Source organism: Amblyomma maculatum, chromosome 6 (assembly GCF_055883805.1).
Source record: "Amblyomma maculatum isolate TAMU_Amacu chromosome 6, ASM5588380v1, whole genome shotgun sequence".
NCBI lineage: Eukaryota > Metazoa > Arthropoda > Arachnida > Ixodida > Ixodidae > Amblyomma > Amblyomma maculatum.
Window position 1 is genome coordinate 17,577,014 of NC_139349.1, and position 23,019 is coordinate 17,600,032.

Below are 23,019 nucleotides of genomic sequence, written 5' to 3' on the forward strand. Positions count from 1 at the left end.
TGGAACATTTCTGCACGTGGAATTGTGTACGCTTATCCTACTGAACTGAATTCAATCAATTAAATGCGACAACTCTTCTGCTACAGTAGGTTGTGCGTTGCCTATGTCGAGCCAGTCTGTGACTCAGTGCCGTAAGAGGCGTATGCGCCGCATGTTGCGTCTACTCAGGAGCAAGCATGCCCCACTCCTAACTTAAAAAATCGGAACCGTGATATGAAAAGACGTTTCAGTATTTGAAGAGCATTTTCAGATATGTTTTGTGTATGTTTTTTTCCTTTCATGATCTGTGTATATTTCATATGATGTCAATTGTTATGTGTGTCTGTTTCCTGTTGCACCGTTGCTTGCCTTTAGAAGAGGCTACGAACACGAGTCAAGTAGTCAAGTCGATTGCTCCTAAAGAGACTTTTACTGGCAGTCTCCTCCATAACTGATGGAAATAAAAAAGTTATTGGCACCGCGTTTCAAAAAAAAAAGAAAATTAAACAGCGCCAATTTTTGCCACGTGCGCGAAATACACCAGATTCTCGAAGCCATGAGGCGCTATGTACATACATTTCTCATAGTGTGAACATTTTGGGCGCTTCGCTAAAAATGTTTTCCTAGTGCCTACGTATAGTGTGCGTCATATCTTCACGTTGCACAACCAAGCAACGCGTCAAAATTGGGTGCCCACAAACGAAAGCATTTCCCCACTCCTACTCACAGAACTTCGTTCTGTCCATCCCGTATTGTCATGACTATTCTGGACTAAGCTTGTTATCACTATTCGCCAAAAATGAAGCGGGAAGTTCTTTGACACTACACACTGCTAGTACGCTGACTCCGCCTGCTCCGGAAATCGTCGTTTTTAGAGCTACCTCCCTTGAGACGATTAAAATGAGAGTAATATGACTACTACTACCGAAAAAGTGGAATCAGTTCTAGGCACTACTGCGGAAGCAGCCACAGTTGTGTGGAAACTGTCGAAAGAATGGCGAACGCACTAGAGTAAAGAACTCTCACTCGTCTCAAATATGCACAGCACACTCACCCAGCCCTCATGGCAGTGCGGGCGTAACCCCTGTCATACAGATGTTGAAACAGCGCCCTCTGAACGGTTGAGAAAGTCTGCAGCGCTGCCGCAGACACCGAGGTGCTTAAAGGCTATATTTTGCTGTCACTTTCAGCGCTGTTATGGCTGTTTGTCACTACCGTACGGGAGGAAAGTTAGATCAAACCAGACCACAGGACAGGTAGACAGGACAACGCGCTTCCTGTCGTCCTGTTAGCGCGTTAACCTGTCTACAAGTCTAGTGTTCGTCTCCTTTGCGCTAACGTTTCTCCCGTACGATCATGAACCATCCCGGCAAAAAGTTTTACTTCAGCTGTTTGTCACCAGTGCCGTGCTCTCCGCCTCTGCATCAGTGCTGTGCACTGCGAGCTCTGGCCGTGTGTAGCCCAACGGAGAATGAAGGCAGATTCGATTAGCTCAGCCACTCTGCAGTTCATACGCCCCCAAAGTCCATCCACACCACTCTGCACTAGACAGGTGGAAGCCAGAAATCTACAGCACACCGAACGCAGGCAGGTCTTGCCTGCGCACAGGGGATGAATGTGTTGGTCGTGCCTAGCGTTCGCCTTGCTGTGCCCGGGAGGGGAGTGAGAAGGAATGGCCGGCTGTGGCACTCTGTACAGCGGAGGAAAACCAAATAGCGGTAGCGGAGCGGGCGGCGCATCAGCCGCACAGACGCACTGACTCCAAATCGAGTCTCCGCTCCATAAGCGCGCCCGGCGCATTTGGGGCCGCCGAGCGCCAGATGGAGTCTCCGATAAGCAAATTTGAGCCGCCGCTCGCGGAGAGGAAGGACAGGAGGCAGCCGGGAGCGTTCGGCGACGGTTCATGGCCGCACGGGATGTGCCGGGAAGCTCATTCGAAATCTTCGCGCACAGCCGCTGAAAAAGGGAGGCCTTTCTATGCGCGGTACCCAAAATTCCTTCTCATTGAGGCCGGCGCGAGATGTTGCATTTCCGGGAACGTGGCATTCACAGTCAACAAAATGCTAACACGACTCATGTTACCTTGGGTGGAAAAAAAAAAATAAAACGTATTTTGAGGCAACAGCTATTTTTGGAAGGCAATACACAGCAGGGCAATGGACCGGGCTGACGTCGCATAGCTTACGCCAGGAGGCTTGAATGGGTTGGCAGAAGAATGCTGCGAACAGCTGCTAATGGGAAAGCCCGTTAAGGTTCGAAATGGGGAGTATACAGATTGGTCGCTACCGCGAAGAAACTGCCATTACGGCAATCCATGTGTGGCATCGGGTGGTGTTCACAGAAATAGACGCAATGAAAAGATCATTTGTAGGTTTTCGCGGTGTCTCCGAGACCGACTGTTTTGTTTGTTCTCAATGATGGCTTGCCAACTACTCATAGAGTAAAGGCACGCAGCATAAAAATGAAGAGGATAAAAAGTGTACAGTTAAAAGGATTCAGGCAGCAAGCTAGGATCGGAGACAGCTAATGTCGCCGATCCCAACGATCAACCCGCGCAGACTGTCGCTCTTCATGGTATTTACTTTTTCTCGTGGCCCTCTATACACCTAGGTTCTGCCTTCTGCGCTCTAGCAGTCACATGCCTCAAGCAGTCACATATCTCAAGCAGCCACATGCATCAAGCAGTCACATGCCTCAAGCGGTCACATGCCTCAAGCAGTCACATGCCTCAAGCAGTCACATGCCTCAAGCAGTCACATGCCTCTGCCGTTTCAAAGCAACCATAGCCTCGTGACTAATTTTTTAGCCGAAATCTGCCCATCATTGAGTCATCAGGCTGCTTACTGCAGTTAACTTCACAGGAGCAGATTTTCTGGAACGATTCAAAAACATTTTGGAGAGCACTGCAGAAATGCTTGAGCCTGAGCGTTGCTGTGCTGTCTCAAATATGTGTCAGCGGGATTCCGCGAGTGACATATACTGCGCCTTTCCTTTTCTGTAAACCAATTACGGAACGCCGGAGAACTTTGAAGCGTTCAACGGAACGCTGGTTTTGTTTGACAAGGGGCGCGTTGTATACCGTGTGCAGCAGCAAAGCTCAGGATTTCGCATTTCTGCACTGCAGATTCTGCGGTGCTCACTTTTTGCAAAGACATGCAAACTTTAGCAGCGACATGCCGGCTTTCGCAGTGACGTCACACCTTATGACTTCACACCGAGGTCGATATAACCCGTTTACTCCTTCACGTCCGCCAAGCCATGCGGCCGACCACCGATACACGTGGCCGAAAGTTGAGAACCGAAACCTGAAGTTGGCTGGCGGCCATCTTGGATCCCTTTTACACACTTAATTAGCTCTAATTAATTAACTATCTAACCTACATCAACCCTTCTTAATTCTGGGACACTTTTTTTGATGTTCTATCCGATGACACAATTCGTTTTCCAAAATACCAACTAGTTCTCTTTATAGAATGCGGATCAATACTGGACACGTCAAAACTGCCAACATGCCTCCTTAATGCTTACGCAATAATAAATAAGAAGCCTCTTTACAGCGCTAGCTTTCGTCCACGCAGCTAATTATAGTTTGCTGGTTGAAGCGGGGAATGATATGTGATAAAAACAGGCTCTTTGTTCATAAACTTAATTTCGCTAATTTGCGCAGCATTTCGGCTTGTATTCTTCTTATTTTAATTACTGAAGCCGAACACTCTTATTTCTAGACAATTCTGACTGATTTATGTGAGAGTGGAGATACAAGGTAAAGAAAAAAGCACACTAATATTGGGCTTATCACTATTGTTCAGCGAAGCGCTATAAATGAACCAAATAGGCTAAGAAATAGCCCGCTAGGTTCGAAGTTATGCCATTTCGAACTGACAGGTTGGAGCCTAATTTGGAGTGCGCTCTGATCTGCTTCCTTTTTTGTTTTGTCTTCTGACTTACAGTGAGTGTGATGCGCAGTACTCTTAGCGAGACAGCGCTTTCTCTTCGTGTTTGTCCATCTTGGATGACTTTAATGTAAACTTTTTGAAACAATCTACTAATCCAGTCACTTGTTCCAATGTCTTTTCGTGAAGGAATTCTGCGGGACCACACGAGACAAACGTACGTAAACTCCTGCACACAAGTTTCGACCCCTAAAGTGGTCCGTCTAAACGGCCAGCACGCACAGCCAGGTTGTATGAAAGGCTGCATCGCTAAGCTCAGCTCATACGCCAGAGGCACCTTACGCCAACGGCGTCTCGACCCCAGAGCTCTCTGCTTCAAACAAGCTCTTAGCAGAGTCGACATAACGCGGAGGCATTTCGCTAAAACGCTCCTTATGACATTTTTACCAAAAAAAAAAGTGTCGCGTTCAGCTCACTGCACTAAGAGCCGCGAGAGGTAAAAGCATCCTCTGTGCTTCTTCCGTCGCTTGCCTTGAGTGGCAGAAGGCAGTGACGCTCGGCTTCGGCGTGGTATAAGCATCTCGTAAGTGTACTCGTCTACGTGAAGCGATATAACAAAAATACTTCATCCAAACCGTCCGCGCAGAATTCTTCTCGCAAGGTCAACAACGTGGCTAGAAACGCCGACAAAAACATTGCTTCTTTTAAAATTGTAATGCTTATTTGGCAGCACTTATCTGTGCTCTGAACTTACCTCCGCAATAATACGTTACTGCTTTGAAGCTCGTGTTGCGCATTCAACAGTTTTTAAATGTGAATTCTTTTTCGTTGCTGGAGCAAAATCTCTCTCTTAGCTGTCAGTTTGTGGGCTACGCTCTAAACCTACGTTTTGTTAAATTAATGTACCTAATAATTAATTCAAGCAAGTGAATAAGCTATTCCAGTGCGACGCTCCAGATAATGTCAGGCATAATGAGAACTGCTTTTGAAAACACAAATGACAAGAGTTGCAATGTCTGGATACGCGCAGTCGTAGCAAGCAGACTGAAAGGAGCCCGTATTACATGTCAGGGCACGCTGTACGGGAGCTCTTTTTCTCGACTACCCCGAAAAGCCTACCAGCGGCGTCATTAAGTTTTTCTGTCTGGATCTTGCCTCAACTTTAATAAGGCTTACAATAAAAATATGCTGAAGCAGCTTCCTGCGAACCCGAAGCTTCTTAGTAACATGCCTTTGCCTAATTAAAAATGCAAACAAATAATCCTTTGATTTCGTTAAGGTAGTTGATGTTTTTACTGCTTTAGAACGACCAATTGAATGTCCGCGCTAGAATCTAAGTAAATAATCTAAATAAGTATTTGTGAGTAAGAGTTAAAAAGACGCAAACAAAATTTTGCCGGCAAGCCTACGTTGACAGGATTTGACACTGCTGGCCCTCTATTTTTTACCTCTACACGTATAAAACTCAGCTGTGAAATGAGTGCTCAGTCAGATGTCACTGAATAAGAGCACTCTGAGAAAAAGAATGCTTGACAGGTCATTGAAAGTTGTCCTCCACTTAAAGTTTCGTGTGGGCAGGAATGGAGGCGGCTCTAAGAATTTCTAGTCTGGCCAATAATTTTCATTCCGTTTCAGTTACAGCACTTTGTGTGGGCCAAGCATTTCCACTTACCGATTAGAACATGGGGCCTAGATCCTGCCTTGAATATTTCGTTTATTTATTTTTTACTAAATGCAGGTACTTGCTTATGTGCACTGTACTACATGCCTTGTCTCATAATTTGTTGTAGCCTTCTAACTTCCTCTGCTCTGTTGTATTCATCGAATTTGCAATGTATGTATAATATTGCTTACTTAGTTTATTCCGCGGTGCTCTTCTCACGCTCTGTTATGTGACTCTTCCTGATTTGAGGTGAAAACGCTGCGTTTGTGATGATGATCGCATCTGCCCAACACGAATTTGGTTATATGCCTGCAAAGCTGCAATCGTTGAATTGGTGCAATATCTGCCTTCATGGATCACAGCATTCGTGATGGTGCTCGAGGTGCGGAAAAACCACGCCGCGCACCGCGTATCAGAGGTCAAGCGTGGAGAAAACTTTATTAAAATGTGAATGAAATTGCTTTGCATGCTTAAGGAATCAGGACCCGAAAAACAAGCTCTTTGGCTACTTCTGGAATTCTAAGATAATTTCAAATTTGGCTTCATTTGGGCAACTTGGCTCAATTTTGCTACTTTAAATTTGAACGACATGGTAGCCCTGCTGGGCAGTGCTTAATTGAGCCCGGGACGACAATTTGATCAGGCGTTAAAGACTACCTCTAGCAATAGATACACGTTGCACATAGGGTCTTTCACAGTTTTATTCTGATCAGTGTGAGGAAGGAGAGCCTCGGTATGCCGGTTAAACCTTTCGAGAGGAGGACACGTATTGGTTTTAATTATAGCCAGCAGATACCTGTGTATAATACTAGGCGCGCTGATGGCTCCGTACTGTGTAGAAAGCATCTAGGACAATAAAATAGGAAAAAAAAAATATGGATACGGGCACGATGCGAGGCGTTAATGACTCCTGCCGATAAATACGTGCGCCAAAGAAAGGCACGCGAGCGAAACGAAAACAGTACAAAACCAGCCCTCATGTAAGCAACATATCTAGGGGGAAGGGCAGACCCTCCTGCATGTCCTCATACTAAAGAGTAGCGCAACATCTCTTTTTTTGTTGTCTGTCGCACGAATGTCGTTAATCAGGTGTCGTATACGTGCGGGACCACCAGTGTTGTTCCTACGGGGTGATGCACTAATGATTGCGCCAGAGAACATGTGTCCTCGCTATATACGCCTTCCCCCGAAACAGACGTAGATGCACTCCATCGCAAACCCTGCGAAGGCTTCTCCCACCTGTATTCGAACGGTATGCTATCTTCAAGCCTTAGCCTAATACGCGGACGAGGGACGGCTTTAAGGCCTATATTACTACACAATGAGACATCTTGTGCCTCAAATGTCCTGTTTCCGTGCCGCAGCCTGATATTACCTATCTCTTTTCGTTAATGAGAAGCACAAATGTTTTCGCTTTCCACCTTGTTTTGTTTGCGTGCCTACCTGAGGCAACAAATGCATCCAACTAGTAGTTAGTGTTCTCTGTGTATTCTTCCGCTTGACTCGTTTTCTCGCACTATTTTCCTTCACAGTGATAGCAGGTTTTCTCAGCGTAAATCATGTCACTAGATATACGAACAACTCTACGGCAGATACCACCTTTCTCATGGTAATTGCAAATAGAAAGTTGTATTGAAAAGCAGATGTGGGCCTAAAATTCTCTACACGACTACCATGGTATTTTATGATCGCTTTACACACGGTTCTAACCACGCACTTTGAATGTAAATCACCCAGGTCCATTTAGTAAATGATGACCCGCCACTTTGTCCATTATGGCTTTCTAACTGTGAACACATTCGGGCTTCCTGGCAGCTATTCTGAGTTACCTGCCGCAGCAATTTGCTGGTTCCTCATTATCAACTCGATTTGCATGCTCAACGTCCGTCACCACTGTCGACGGTTCAGGGGACCCAACAAAATGCTGTGATGTCCTTGAGGTTCGCAAACAGTCATGAAGGAGTCGCGTGATAGGGCCAGTACTTCGGCTACGCTTCGAGACATTCGCAGACACTCATGGAATAGTCAAACGACAGCAAACCGTATATCAATATGCCTAGTCGAGCTTCCTCTCTGTAAACTAGGTTATCTAATGAATCTAGCTTGGCTTAGCAGTACAAAATAGCCAATCATAACAAAGCTTTCACTTACATAACCTTGCTTAGCGGAGCTAGGCAGGAGCCTTTTTTGTTACTTTCAAGCTGGCAGCGCGGTCGGTCTCCCGAGATGCCGTCATTGTTTTTGCGTGGTTTTCTTGTGTATTTGGAACACGTGCGTCTGTTCTGCTCCCTTTTCTTCTTCGTGTGCGGCGTCATGCAGTGCGTTGGTTGCATGCGTGTGCTCATGTATTACTCCATTTTTAAAGCGAAATGCTTACTTGACTATGAATAAATTTTCGCGCGGGCGAAATCTATCCGCTAGATTCCGCGAGATATTGCCAGTGTTCTGTTTAACCGTAAGAAAAAAAAAAGTCCATCATCTACTGGAAATCGAACTCCTATCACCCCATTCACCAACCAAGTGCACAAACCGGCAACGCCACGCCGAGTTTTTTTTTTTTTTCTTATTGCGCTCAAAACATGCTATAATTACACAAAAACCCCCAGCCGTATTTGGATAAGGTAATATGACTAAAATGTTTTCAACGTAATAAATGTTTCAATGTGCCGGAGCCAGTCAGATGCTGGATCCTCAAGTTTGATTATTTCACAATACCTTGCATCGGCTTCCTTAAAGCATTCTGTTATTGGCTGTGAGTCAATATCTGCTTGACGCACCGTTATCCTACTTTTCGAAATACTATGCAGGCCCAAAGCCATTAAAAGGTCATAAGGAATACCGTCCTCGCTTTCATTCTGGAGATAACTGATCTCGTGAGGGTTAAGTTGACAATCTTTCTTGAGAGCTTTTTGGAGGACGTTCATGAAGAAAACTGGGTTTCAGCGGTCCAAGAAAACTTGCTCAATAGTTTCATCCTTCTCGTATAGTAAGCAATGAACTCCCCGCGCCACAAAAATTCCTATCTCTTGAAGCCACGCTTTAACAGGTGAAATCCTTCCATGTAGCCTGAAAAAGAATGTTTGAAAATCATGTATGAGGAAAAGGAGAAGTCTGTACAACTTCTCTCAAATACCCACGAATTGCTCCTTAAATAACTGGAATGCAACAACAGATGCAGGTGAAAAAAAAAAAATAAAAAAAAAAAATATTGGGGCACATGATGATTTTAATACGTACCAAGTGGTGAAAGAATGTTTTGTTTATTATGTCACTTTACGAGCTCTGTACACACGAGTTTCACATTTAGACCTTTTGGTCACACTAGCCCAGCCCAGTGCAGACAAGAAAAAACGCCGTCACTCCTGCTTGCATGCCATCCCGCAACCCGGACCTACGAAGTGCGACTAGCTCATCGTCTCAGATCTGTCTCATGGCTGGACAGTGCGGGCACCCTGGCGGTGCCTATGTATATTCACAAATATTGGTAAGGATGCTCGCCCGAACACAACTGATACCAATTGCTACCGTTCTTTCATGCTTATTCTACAATCTTAGTAAGGGTAAGTCGCTTACCATCCTATATTTCCAAAAAGAAGTAACGAATTATAAAGACATTCATGTTAGGACGTTGTAAAACAAAGAGCTAGTGAACGCATTTTTGCTTACTGCAGGAATCTAATTTGAAAATCTAACCAGAGAAAATCTGTCTACCCAGAGTTAGGCTAAGCCAGCATACAAGAGTAGGAATATATGGAAATCAATAAATGACTGATATTTATAGTTCACTTTAAGAAGTAAAAACATAGGTTGGTCACCTAATTTGCTGAGCAGTGAGTTCCGGCCCAACAAGTTAGCTACACAGCATACGTATAACTCGACTGCCCTATCCCGTGTTCTCGAGGTTCAAGACATTCTTCTCACGGCATCGACGTTTTTCCCATTGGAGGCTTGTTCTAGATTTGAGTGACTTTCGAGTCACCTTCCGGTGCCCCTGTCGTAATGATCTCTACCTTAAAAATAATCAGCAAACGAGATCTACGCCGCAAATAGCTGTTCGCCCAGCGTTTAAAGAACAAATGCGAAATGACTTTCGCACAGGTGGCCGGAAGGAATGCCATCACGAGGGCTACATGCCGCAGTGTAAATTATACCAGGACAGCACCTTTAGGGCGACGCTAGGTGCGCTGACGCGTCTTTGCGGGCAACTGCGGCCAAGCGGCGGCTGCAGCACCGCGCACACCTAAACGGCGGGGCCGTCAGCGCGCAGGGGCAACGGCACCGCGGAGGTAAACAGGGACTCTCCGTTGTCACGGCGCCGCATCCGTTGTTCCTCGGCACCGCTGAGCAGCTCTATTTCGGGGTCGCCACTCTCCCTTGTTTTCTAGCCCAGGGGTCGGCCCTTGTCTCTATGGAGCGAGCGGCGCTCACCGGGACCACTCTTTCCCGGCGATAGGACGCCAGAAACGGTAGACACGCAGGTTTGGGAGCAAAATAACGGAAAGAAAGAAACAGTGCCCCATTTGTATGGTTACAACGGCTCGAGCCCCTTATTCTTAGTTGAATGCTGCCGTAACTGCCGAAACTTCTGAAGTGCACCTATTGGCGGGACTTGCTGGACGATAAGGCGTAAGCTGTGCTAAAGGGCCGAGACGGTTGGAAAAGAACAAAGACCACTGCGAAAACAAGCAACCAATTCTTTATTCATTTGCGCAGCAGTGCTTGTTCTTTTCAGCAAGCAACACGCTTTCGCGATGTCGGCATGGTGTCTCTGAAGAGGAACACAGAGGATAAAATTATAATGAAGAACAAAATATTTATTGGAGCAAAAAAAGAATCCAAGCGGCAAGCTCATGGCCGTGACTCGGATTCCGCTTTGCTAAGACACAGCCAAAACATGACTGCGGTTAAAGAGTGAGCAACCGCAGCTGAAATACGCTGCTTTTTCCGTGTCTTGTCTTTGAGACCTTTCATACGTAATGCAGTTACATTGTGTATTAAGATGGGATAGTAAAATAAACAAAAGCTAAAAATGTAAGTGTCGTTGCATTACTGATGCCCAGTCCAGATGCGCGAGCGCCCACATGCTTGCGGTGAGTTTTTCTCTCGGTGTGCGTGTGTGCGTGCGTGCGTGCATGACTCCATGCTTCTGTGTCTTCCATAGCTATTTATTGTGTTACTGTATGCTAAACGCGTGCATCTAGTCTGCACTCATCCTCACGTCGTATCCAAGCTAAGTTTCCCATTCTTCAAAATATCAGTGTCTCTGGCATGTGCTTGTAGGTATGAGAACCACGTGTGCATGTGTGTAAGACTTTGTGTGTGGGTATGCCTCTTGAAAGTGCGTTTTTTATCTTTGTATGCAAGTGGGTGGCACCTTTCGATGTGTGCATGTGTCCGCGTGTATATGTGATGCTTGCTTGTGTTGCGATCTTAGGATGTGTGTTGGGAGGAGGAGGGGGGGGGGGGGGGGGGGCAGAGTGTGCATTCATGTGTGTGTGGGCGTCTAAGATCATGTACGCATTCGTCTTTTTCTTCTTGAGAAGAAAAGAGAATCTAGTCTATATAAGGAAATAGTTCACAAGGGCAAATACTACCGTAGTCCTGCCACTGAGCAGTGTGGCTTCTCCGTGAAAGGAAAAGCTGTGCATCAAAACCACCTTTACAGGCCAAGTTAGTCACAGCAGCTTAGCATGTACTGTAGATTGCTGTGGATATGAAGATAATAAAGGTTGAGAAGTGTAAAAAATCCCAGGATGGAGGACTAATTATGTTTAATATCTCCTCGTATGTATACTTAACATAGAAGAAAAAATAGTAGAGAATATGGCAAATATTTATCTGTAAAAGCATGAAAAGCGGATGAGGTGACGGAAAATGAAAGGTGAATAAAGGGATCAGAGACATGCACTTATTCTGGGGTCATGCGAAAGAATTCGCGCTGCCCTAAATACAATGCTGTAGGCTGACGTCAATCCCGCAGAAGTATGAAGAGTCAGACGCACTCTTGCATAAAATTTGCGGAGCGCGTGAGCTGCAGTTGGCAGCTATGAAATATAGGAAGGTTACCCAACATAGTTTAACAAAAGAACTCCTGAAACTTAATAGAACATCATAGTCAAGAAGCTTAAAATATGCTTGGAAAGTTTTAAAAATATATATATAGTCCCAGGCTAGTCGCACTCAAGTACTAACAAACTAACAAATATTCGACAGACTCTTTGATCTGAATTTTAGTCTCATTCATTCAATTTAACGGCAAAGAGTTCGTTTTTCAGCCCAAGACCACTGCGTTTTTTGTTTTACTCGGCTGTGAAAACTAGCATGCCAACAGACAAGGTAAAGAGAGCGCACGAGCTTCATGCAATAAAATGATAATAATAAAAAAAGAAATAACATAGGTCGAGGCATTATGAAAGTTATCAAACGAGATTCCGAAATACGAGAAAAGCACGTTACTGCCTCCTTCGTACCCCAAAGCCAGCTGCTTTTGTTTTTTCCCTCTCCCAGTCAAAAAATCTACAGCACCATGCCAAAACTACCACAAAATATTGTGCAGTTCTGTCGTGAATGACAGATTTTTCAGTAGTTCTGTAGTACCTTTCTGTAGTTTTGTAGTTTTTCTGTAGTATATTTCTGTTTGTAGTTTTGTAGCACTTTTCTGTTGTAACTACAGAAATTTCTGATGTTACTACACAACGGTCTGTTGCCACAACAGGGTTTCGGTCAAAAACTGCACAGGAACTTTGTCGTAACAACAGAAAATTTTCTGTAGATTTTTATGACTATATAGAGCTAAAAACACATGTGCCGTGTAAACAACAAAACAGCTGTTGGAAGTCTCTGTCGTTTTTCCGCGCATTGATCGCGGAAACGACTCATGCAACACGTCCGTATCCTGCTGTGCCTGCCTCGCAGCTTTGAGCCCGACAATTTGTGCTAGCCACTTTGGTATTAGCCGAGCCCCGCTCTCTGACGCTTACGTAAGCTTTGAGGAACATCGTTCCTCAATTACGTAAAAGCTGCAACTGCTCGCGACTACTTGGGGATCAAATCATTATACATCGACTTGAAATATATATACTCTGTCGTCCTCTTGTGCAGAGAAATCCTGTAATTTCTTAGCATTATTATAACAACACAAAAATGAAGATTGGGTCACTGAACAAGTCAAAAAATAAAAATGACGTTTCAGATCCCGGGCCCTTGTTCCCAATAGGACTGTCATGGAAGAAGGGGAAGCTTATATATGCTTCAGTATGCTCCGCAATCGTTTTCCATAGATATTATGAAGCGTGCCCTGATTCTTGATTACTTAGCACTGTCAAAACAGTCTGCGGATGGAACGATTTCCAGTGCTTACCCGCAGCGTTTTGACGGCCATTGTGCTGTTTCGCCGCTGAAGAAACACAAGTGCGAGCGTAAGTGAAGGGTAGAAACGATAAACTCGCAGAGGGGGAAACAAAGCGCACGCATGGAGACACCAGCTTATCGCCGAAGCAGCACACGGACGTTGAAGGGGAGCTCCTCTCCTGCGACGCATCCATCCGGGCGCCAAGTCAACGTCTTCAGGCGCCGCGAGCACGCTGGCGGACTCGCAAGGAAAAACAGACGCCAAGGAAGCGAAGCCCAGCAGCGCGAGAAGTGCGATCAAAATCTGCTTAGGCTCGCTGCTGCTCCTCCAGCCGGTCGACGCGGAGAGCTGCGTCGACAGAGGCCGATTCTGGGCTGCCAGAACGCTTTGTCGGCGATAAGCGGCACTCCTCGCTACAGATGGGCCGCACTGAAAGTATAGGAGGCGATCGCTTTCGCCCGCCTTCTCCCCTGTGCTCGCGCGGAGTGAGCGCGCGAATGCTCAGAAATAGCGGCGCTTGCATGGCTAGATACACCGCATGACGCGAGATCACGCCGATGTTCCTCCTTTTCCTCTTGTCGTGGAAACGCTGTCGCAGCGGTTGGATGACACGGGCTTGATGACCAATCAGGACGCACATCTGCAGCAATCATGACACACTGAAGGTGTAGGCGTGTGTCGAGGCGGTTACTGCCGCGATTCTGAGCTGCTGAAGGAGGCCATCGCGTTGGTTACGCCGTAGTACACGGGTGGCTATGGAAGAAAATAGCCCTTCGAGTGCTTGCACTTGCATGTTCTTGCTGCTTACGCACTGTCACGCTTTCGTCGTCGGCGAACTTGTTTGGCTATGCTTACATGAAACGACCCAGTCAGAATGCCTTTGATTTTATGGCACCCTAAGTGATACGATCCTTGTAGTTCTATGCGATACTCTGGCGGAATATGAGTAATCTATCGACTGCCGTTGACATGAGCATCAAGGTGAATGAATAAGTATACAGGTGCTTTAGTAACGAAATCTGAGGTTGATAAACCTCGGGTAGAGAAAACATTTCAGCCTTTTAGGCATTTCGCTCGTTTCTGGAACAAGGTAGTCATATAGAAGAAAGATGGTAAAGGTATCGTGTGCGTGCATTTAAAACGGATTGTGTGCAAGGACTTCTGTGCGGGGCTGGGAGATAAAATTTGTAATAGCAGATACAATATCAGAACCTGCATGAATTCTGCGGGCGAGAAATAGTAAACTATAGAATAGAAATTGTGTAGTGGATGACAGGTGAGTATAACGTTGGTTATCCTGCCTAAATGAGATTAACTCTGGGGAATAATACACTCCTAAATGGGCCTCGTTCTACGGATGTATGCTGCGCCTCTTAATGTTGCATACATTGTTTCTTCTCCTTTGTATGCAGCGTTTGCAGCTTTATATGCGTATCGCAATAGCTCCTAATAATGACCGCCATAAATACGCTACACTCCACGCTTCCCTATTCTCGGTGCAGCTTTAAAAGCGAGGTTAGTCTGGGATGGCTCCTCCCATCTGCTTCCGTCTGTACAGTCGAAAACGTCGGCCACCGGACATTTTCACCGGTGACGGCACTAAAACGTTCTCGTTAGCGGCCTAGATATTCATAGAAACAAACGTCCAAAAGTACCTTTTGTGAACTGCTTAGCCCGGCCTCTGACACAGCCGACCTGCTCCTCAAGGGAACTATAAAATGGCCGGAATGCGCGCCAGCTCTTAGACAATTCTCTGCTGCTATCCCGGGATTCTCAGCTCTGCGTGCCAAGGCACACCTCTTGTTTAGCATTTACCAGAACGGCGCCTGCTACATATACAGCGTTTAGCCGTGGGAAACTAAAGACATGATTGTTACTACGGATGGCCGCTACCGAGCATTCGTCGTAACGCAATAGGCCCCACAGGCCCGCAGGCGTCCCGTTTCTAGCGAAGTGCGTAGACGTGTTGGGGCTACGCAGGGGTGTTAAGTGCCTGACCCCGAAAATAGCGCAAAATGGTAGCGAAGGTTTTCTCTGCTTGCTAGGGATGTCGCTTGTTTACGCTAAGCGAACGCGACGCGCCAGCTGAATACAATTCATCAGGCTCTTCGCGTGGATACTTTTTCCCCATTCATTTTCAGTTTAAAATATTTGCTCTAATCAAACTAACCAACCTGCGTGAAACACGGACGGCATAAATCAGCGTAGCCATTAATGTAAATGTATACTCAGGAAAAAGTAATCTAAGCCTGGGTTGAAGGATAAATGCCCCCTGATTTGAGAGAGGCTAGGAAGAGACAAGCAAGAAACTAGACATAAGAGCATCGAGACCATCGCCTCAATCAGCCACTAAATCTATTTACGTCAGATACAATTCTGGGTGCGCACTGAAACTTTAATTTGCACTGGGCACTAAAAAAAAAAAAAGCAACTTTGAATTATACTCGTATCTTCGTGTTCTGCTAGGACGGGCAATGAGAAACGCTGCGCAGGCAGATGTAATGAGCGAAGTCATGACGGATTTATTGGCACCGCAGCACTGAAAAAGAATATGCAAGGTTATCGTTCCAGCCATCCTTTAGGAATACTTACAAAAAGAGGAGAAACCCTATGGCGAACTCCTCTGTAGGCTGTGAGCGGCTGCTGCTCGTCGGCTCCTGCTGAACTGCGTACAACTCCGGGCGCCCTCGGGCGATCAGTGAGTCCGTCAGTATTCTTCGGGCCAACCCCTAAAGGCACTAAATTGTACCTAGACCGCCGCCTAATCCGCGAAGCGCCCAGTTGGAGCGAAATCGTCGGCGGCCCAGCGCCCCTCCCGCAGCGGCACCCGGTCGCCGTGCGGGTCACGCCAAGCTCAGGCCGCCGGTCACGCCCGTCCCAGTGCGGCCAGCGCCCGCGCGCACCTGCCGATGCACACGCGCGCAGGCAGCCGCCGTCACGCACCTCGTCGGGGAGCAGTGGGCGAGGCGCGCTGCTCGCCTCGGCGCCTGGCCAGCCGATTTTCATGCGGAAATGACGACGTTGGCGCTGCGCGAGTCCTCAGCCGCGTGCGTACATGCTAATACTAGGGAACATGATAAGCGGCGTACTTGGTGGGTTAAACAAGTGCCTGAGGTTTGGGGCAAGAGCACTCCTGTGATAGGAGCGTACAAGGAAGCAGGGCAATGAAAGCGGTTTGCATCGACCGCGCATGACACTACAGAGAAAGAAAGAAAAAGGGAGAACGGCGCAGTACATTAAAGAGTGCGAACCACGCCTTATGTTCGCATGAATACCAGTGGCGAGGCGAACAGGTGATGCTTGGGGTTTGTTGCTTCGTGATTCAAGGGAAAAACAAGCAGCGAGAAAAGCTTGCCAAAGGAGCTCGCATATCTGGCAGATACGCTTTGCTCGCGGATGTTCTGATTGTGCACTTGCTCTGCGGTGGCATAAAAAACACCGCTTCTTTCTGTAATAAATATCTGTTGCAAGTCAGCGCCTTGTGGGTGTCCTTTGTGTGTCCGGGTGTCCTTTTTGCGCTACCTTTCTCCCCTTGAAAAATAAATCCCACTACAAATGACTGTCGGAATAAGCAGAGAGAAGGAAGCGTTTTAGGCGAAGCGCACTGGGGTTCGACAGGTGGAAAAGCCATTACCGTTCCCCTCCCCGTACCCTAGTCTTGAGAGCAATGTTTCGGAAAATATCTCAAGCAACCGTTCTACCTATACTCAGCGTTCAGAGGGGCGTCATGCTATTTCGCTTCCCATTCAGCATCCATTTTTTGTTGAAGTTGGGGCCCAGTTTACGATAAAATTCTAACCGACGACGCATACAGCACCCATCATCATCATCAGCCAGACTACACCCACTGCAGGGAGAAGGCCTATCCCATATTTTTTCAATTAACCCAGTCCTGGGTAGCCGAATCCATTTGACCACTGCCAACGTCTTAACCTCATCCGCCCATCTAACTTTCTGCCGCCCCCTTCTACGGTTTTCTCCCCTTGGAATCCAATTTGTTACTGTAAGTGACCATCGGTTGTCCTCTCTACGCACATACATGCCCTGCCCATGCACATTTCTTCTTTGATTTTTTTTTTTTAAAATTGCATAAACTCGAGTTTTTTCTCTGACCCCATCCACCCGCTTGGCATCTCTTAACGTTACACTTGCCATTTTTTTCGTTGCATATCCCTCTGAGTTGTCCTCAACTTAAGTAGAACTCTCTTGGTTAGCCTCCACGTTTCAGCCCCATAGGTGAGTACAGGCAAGATGCAACTGTTGCATACGTTCCTCTTGAGCGATACTGGTAAGCTGCTAGTCATAGTCTGCGAATATTAGCCAAATGCGCTCTATCCCAATCTTATTCTCCTAGTTATTTGCCTTTCATAATCTGAATCCACTGTTACTACCTGTCCTAAGAAGACAATTAGGCCTACCGCTTTCAGTGCTTCGCTATCTATTGTGCACTGCGGTTCCTTCCCGAGGCTGTTGAACATTACCGTAGTCTTCCGCACATTGATTTTCAAGCCTAAATTTTTACTTTTCCTGTCTAGGTCATCAATCATTCTTTGCAATTCATCCCCTGAGTTACTTAGCAAGCTAATGTGGCAATGTCATCAGCAAATCGCAGATTACTGAGGTATTTTCCATCAACTCTAATCCGTAACTGCTCCCATTCAAAGTTTCTGAATACTTTCTCTAGTCAGTTCAGTTCAGGCGTTCAGTCGTGTCCGACTCTTCGTGACCCTATGGACCATGTCACGCCACGCTTTCCGGTCTCTCACTATCTTCTTAACATCACATAACTTCATCTGCAGTGCCTCGAGGATGCCATCTAACCATCGCGTTCGCTGCCTACCCCTTCTCCGGCGACCCTCAACCTTTCCCAACATCAAATCTTTCTCCAGCGACTCCTCTCTTCTCATCAGATGACCAAAGTAGCTGAGCTTTAACTTTAGAATTTGACCCTCCAATGAGCAGTCAGGGTTTATGGTCGACAATATCGACTGATTTGATCTTCTGGCAGTCCAAGGAACTCTCAAGAGTCTTCGCCAGCACCACAATTCAAACGCGTCAATTCTTCGGCGGTCAGCCTTTTTCACAGCCCAACTCTCGCATCCATACATCCCAACTGGAAAGACCATAGCACGAGTTATACGGATCTTGGTTGGCAGACTAATGTCTCTGCTCTTTACTAGGCGGTCAAGGCTAACCATTGCTCTCTTTCCCAGAAGCAGGCGTCTCCTAATTTCATGGCTGCAGTCTCCTTCCGAGGTAATCTTGGAGCCCAAGAAGAGAAAATCTGTCACAGCTTCCACTTCTTGTCCATTAATGCTCCAGGACTTAATTGATAGGGCAAGACGCCATAATCTTTGTCTTTTTAATGTTCAGTTTGAGCCCAAACTTCTCACTCTCTTCTTGTAGGCGCATCAGAAGTCTCTTGAGTTCCACTTCACTTTCTGCCATTAAAGTGGTATCATCCGCATATCTAAGGTTGTTGATACGTTTTCCAGCAATCTTCACTCCAGCTGAAGACTCGTCCAGACCGGCCTTCCTCATGATGTACTATGCATATAGGTTAAATAGGCAGGGCGACAGTATGCAGCCTTGCCTCACTCCTTTCTCAATCGGAAATCAATCAGTAAGACGATGCCCAGTTCTGACTGTGGCCTCTTGTCCTTCATACAGGTTCCTGAGGAGACAGATGAAGTGAATTGGAACTCCCATCTCTTGGAGAGCTTGCCACAATCTGCTGTGATCTACGCAGTCAAACGCTTTCACATAATCAATAAAGCAGAAGTAGATGGGTTTCTGGAACTCTCTTGCTTTTTCCATGATCCAACGAAGGTTGGCAATTTGGTCTCTAGTTCCTCTGCCCTTGCGAAACCCAGCATGCACGTCCGGAAGCTCCCGATCCACATACTGCTGCAGCCTACCTTGCAGGATTTTTAACATCACCTTGCTAGCATGCGAAATAAGCGCGATCGTGCGGTAGTTGGAACAATCTTTCAGCCTTTTTCACAGTCCAACTCTCGCATCCATACATCACAACTGGAAAGACCATAGCACGAGTTATACGGATCTTGGTTGGCAGACTAATGTCTCTGCTCTTTACTAGGCGGTCAAGGCTAACCATTGCTGTCTTTGGATCATGCCTTGTCGTGGCGGAGGGGCTTGCGAAACTCGATGAAGTCGTGAGCTCTGCTGTGTAGGGCCACCCAAGATAGACAGGTCACGGCAGAGAGTTCTGACAAAATGTGATTCACTGGAGAAGGTAATGGCAACCCACTCCAGTATTTCCTGCCAAGAAAACCCTATGGCCAGTCACTTTCTCTAAGCAAGCCATGAATAGTACTGGAGAAATTGTGTCTCCTTGCCTAACACCTTTCTTTATGGGAATTTTGTTTCTTTATGCAAAACTATGGTTACTGTGCAGCCCTTGTAGATATCTTTCAATATACTTTCACATACGGTTCGTCTACAACCTGTCTTCGCATTGCCTGTATGACTGGCGAGATTTCTAGTGAGCCAAATGCTTTTTCGTAATCAATGAATGCTATGTATGAGGGCTGGTTAAATTCCGAGCATTTTTTTATCACCTGGATAATCTTGATCTGGATTCTTGATCTTTTGCTTGACTGAAGTCTAAGATTGTACTGGCTACCTTAGTAAACACCTTATATTTAACATATAGTGAGCTGATTGGCCTGTAATATTTTAAGTCCTTAGCGTCCCCTTTCTTATGAATTAAGATGATGTTAACGTTCTTCTTTGATTCCGCTACCGTCGACGACACCAGGCATTGCGTATAAAGGGTGGCCAGTTTGTCTTGCGCGATAACTTTCCCGCCCCATGCTTCAACAAATCTGTAGTTACCTGATCTTCTCCAGCTGCTTTCCTCCTTTCAGTTTCTAAAGCTTTCTTAGCCTTGTACATCGTCACTGGCGGAACGTCTGACCGTTTTTCACTACTGTCTATCTTGTTAATGTGCTGAATACTTCCGCTTCTATATAGAACAGTATAGAACTCCTCGGCTACTCTATCTTGTCCATATCCGTGATGGCATTGCCTGCTTTGTCCCTTAGCACATACATCTGATGTTTACTTACGCCCAATTTTCTCCTCACCCTCTTAAAGGCTGCCCCCATTCTTTAGAGCATGCTCAATTTTCCCCATGATATACTTCCTTATGTCGGCCAATTTACGCTTATTGATTAGCTTTTATATCTCTGCCAGTTCTATCTTGTGTGTTGGATTAGAAGCTTTCAGTCTTTGGCCTTTTTAAATTAAATCTTTCGTCTCCTTTACCTGTAGCCCCTGTAACTGTTCTACCACCTACTTCTAGCACGCATTCAGTAATGATATCTCTGAAATTATATTACATTGCTTCTACGCTAAGGTCATCATCCTTGGTTAAAGCTGAATATTTATTCTGTAGTGAGATCTTTAATTCTTCTGCACTCCATCTCACTGCTAATTCATTGATGGACTTCTTTCTTACGAATCTGTTCCGTTCCCTCTTCCGATCTAGACTAATTTAAGACCTTACCACCCTGGGATCGCTGCCTCACACCTTTCTCATTACCTCTACATCCTGCATAATGCCGGGGTTAGAACACAGCATGAAATCAATTTCATTTTTAGTTTCCCCTTTAGAGTTTTCTATGCCCATTTTCGGTTCTTCCGTTTTCTGAGGAATCTATTCATGATTCTTAAGTTGTTGCGCTCTGCAAACTCAGCTAGTATCTTTCCACTGCTACTCCTAGAACCAATGCCATTTTCGCCCACTGCCTGAATTCCAGCCTGATTTTTCCCTACCTTGGCACTGAAGTCATCATTTAGTAAAGTATACTGTGTCTTTTCTTTCCCCATTGCCTATTCTACATCTTCGTAGAAGCACTTCGACTGCTTGGTCATTATGACTACATTTAGGCGCGTAGACCTGTATAACCTTCAGTTTAAATCGCCTTTTAAACTTAATTATACAATGCCTGCCCCCCTCTAATTAATCCTATAGAATTCCTCTATATTACCAGCTATATCCTTATGACAAGAAACCCTACTCCGTTCTCATCTTTCCGGTAAGCCTCGATAACACAGTACATGTCTGCACTTCATTATAGTATAAGTCTCATATGGCCTCTAACCTCTCTTATCTCTATAACATCCCAATTCGAGCTCTAATTCCTTTCCAGCGTCACTAGCCAGGGTTCTAGCGTTGCAGCACTAGTTTTACGCTATTAAATGTAAGTACGCCTCTACCGTGGAGTGAGTGAGATACTGCGCATTCCTTCCTCGGAAGCCATTTTTAACTAGAAAATACAAAAAAAAAACTTCAATCTTATTATAATTACGCAGCACAAATTTCCAGTAAAAATAAGCTTGATCGACAGGTCTTCAACGGATCTTGGAAAAGCTTCGAAGGATAATCGGAGCATCATGATCGCCGACGCTTCTCATCCGAATAGAACTGTTTCTTATCAAACAAAGCAAGCCTCCTCATAGCCATGAAGCGGCACAGCTGCTATTGAAAAGAAACAAAACGTATGATTCTCTATCGGGCCCGTGATATTTTCTGATCTCCTGAGCACGGACCATAGCTCCTAGATGGTTCGTAAGCCACTTTTCAATGTTTTCACTGCCGCTGATATTGAAGAGGCAGTTCATCTGTGCTGCGGTAGTGCTAGCAAGAAGGAGATAGCAATCCGTTTACTAAAAAAAAAGGACATTTTAGCGAGCGAGTCCTAACCGGTGACATGCTGCTTTTAGCGAAGATATACGGACATCCATTAGGACGGTATGAAGATCACGATGGCAGCGAGAGAGCCACCTCAACGTCTGCACCAAGAACCCAGGAAGTCCACTTTGGCAACAAACTATACCGTTTTGCAACACGAACTTTAAGGAGCAGCAGCACACCACTTCTAATACCGGGGTGTAAGAGCATTTTCGGAGGCGGATATATGAAGCGTGGTTCGTTCGAGCAATCAGGATGCTTGGCTCCGTCGCTGTCAGATGCAGGAGAAACTGCCACTTGGCTGCTGCGAATGGTACGGCCTCAATCTTTGGCGCGGAAGTTTACCGCAGGTGTACGTCATGGCTGTTGGAGACAGCCGTTCAATAAGTTCGGTATAGAGACTAAAGCCCCAGTAAACTGTGTTCAGAAGAAAAAAAAAAAGTTATATGTCAAAGAGAATTAACTGGGCAAGTGGCCCAAGACATATAACACATACCTTGAGGAAGAAAGCCTAAGGTTCATCATTCTCCTAAGACAGGCTTTTGTCGCTAGTTTCTCGGTTTTCACGTTTCTATTTTTATTCCTTTCTGCAGCCTGCCGCGCCATTTTATTCTGTGTTTTGCAACAATGAGTGTGAGCGCCAAATGAACCGCATTCCCGTTTCCCGTCCTCCTCTGTGCGTTGTATCATCCTCTGTCGGAAGGACGCCGACGAGCGAGTCGCCATGCCCCCAAGTTGGCCGGTTCACACAACTTTCAAGGCGACAATAGAGACTGCCGGGCTTGTTGCGAAACACGTACAGAATGGCTTTTTATACTGTTCAAGCCGAAAAGGTGTGAGACGTTGCTGACTTGTATCGCGCGCTCCGAGATGAAATTGCCGCCAGCTTGGATGCCATTATAAAGGGTATTGGGCGGGTCACAGCACCAAAGACAGAAGGGACTGTTTCCGAAAAAAAAAAAGCTATAATCTTTTATTTCTCGCGCCTTTGTTATTTTCTTTTTCGTGTCTCTTCGCGCGAAGTAGCGGGAAATTTAGCGGACAAGTGTATTATTGCGTTACATCCCACAATCATCGTAGGCTGGCCACTTGCCTATCCAAAACAGAAATGGCCCCTCAGATCATGCCACTAACTGACAAGAAAACTACTTATGATGAAAATTTAGAGCGATTTGTTGCCAATTCAATAACAAAAAAACTAATAATAACTTTGACGAGAGTGAAGAGGGCAAGACTACTTACTGAATATCGAGTGTCGGCACATCTGTTCCTAAAGGTTCATGTAATGTTCGAAAGACTGCCGCGTCACTTTCCCTTAGAATCCCGCTAATATAATAATGTTTATCCATGCGAAATGATGCCCCGCAACTTCTAAGTAATCGCTTCTTGTCTTTTGTTCAAGTAACTAATAAAA

General features: G+C 45.8%; 1 protein-coding gene across 3 annotated transcripts in view; it reads right to left on the reverse strand.

Moving 5' to 3' along the window:
• Positions 1-23,019, reverse strand: part of LOC146185173 (neural cell adhesion molecule 2-like) — a 484,255-nt gene that overhangs the window by 234,185 nt on the left and 227,051 nt on the right. For 2 of the 3 annotated variants that reach the window (XM_084606156.1, XM_084606155.1), the window contains exon 1: positions 15,479-15,760. The exons of the other annotated variant lie outside the window; for it this stretch is intronic. The gene's annotated coding sequence lies outside the window, so the exon portion shown is untranslated. Of the gene's footprint in view, positions 1-15,478; positions 15,761-23,019 lie in introns of those variants that run through there. 3 annotated transcript variants of the gene reach the window in all.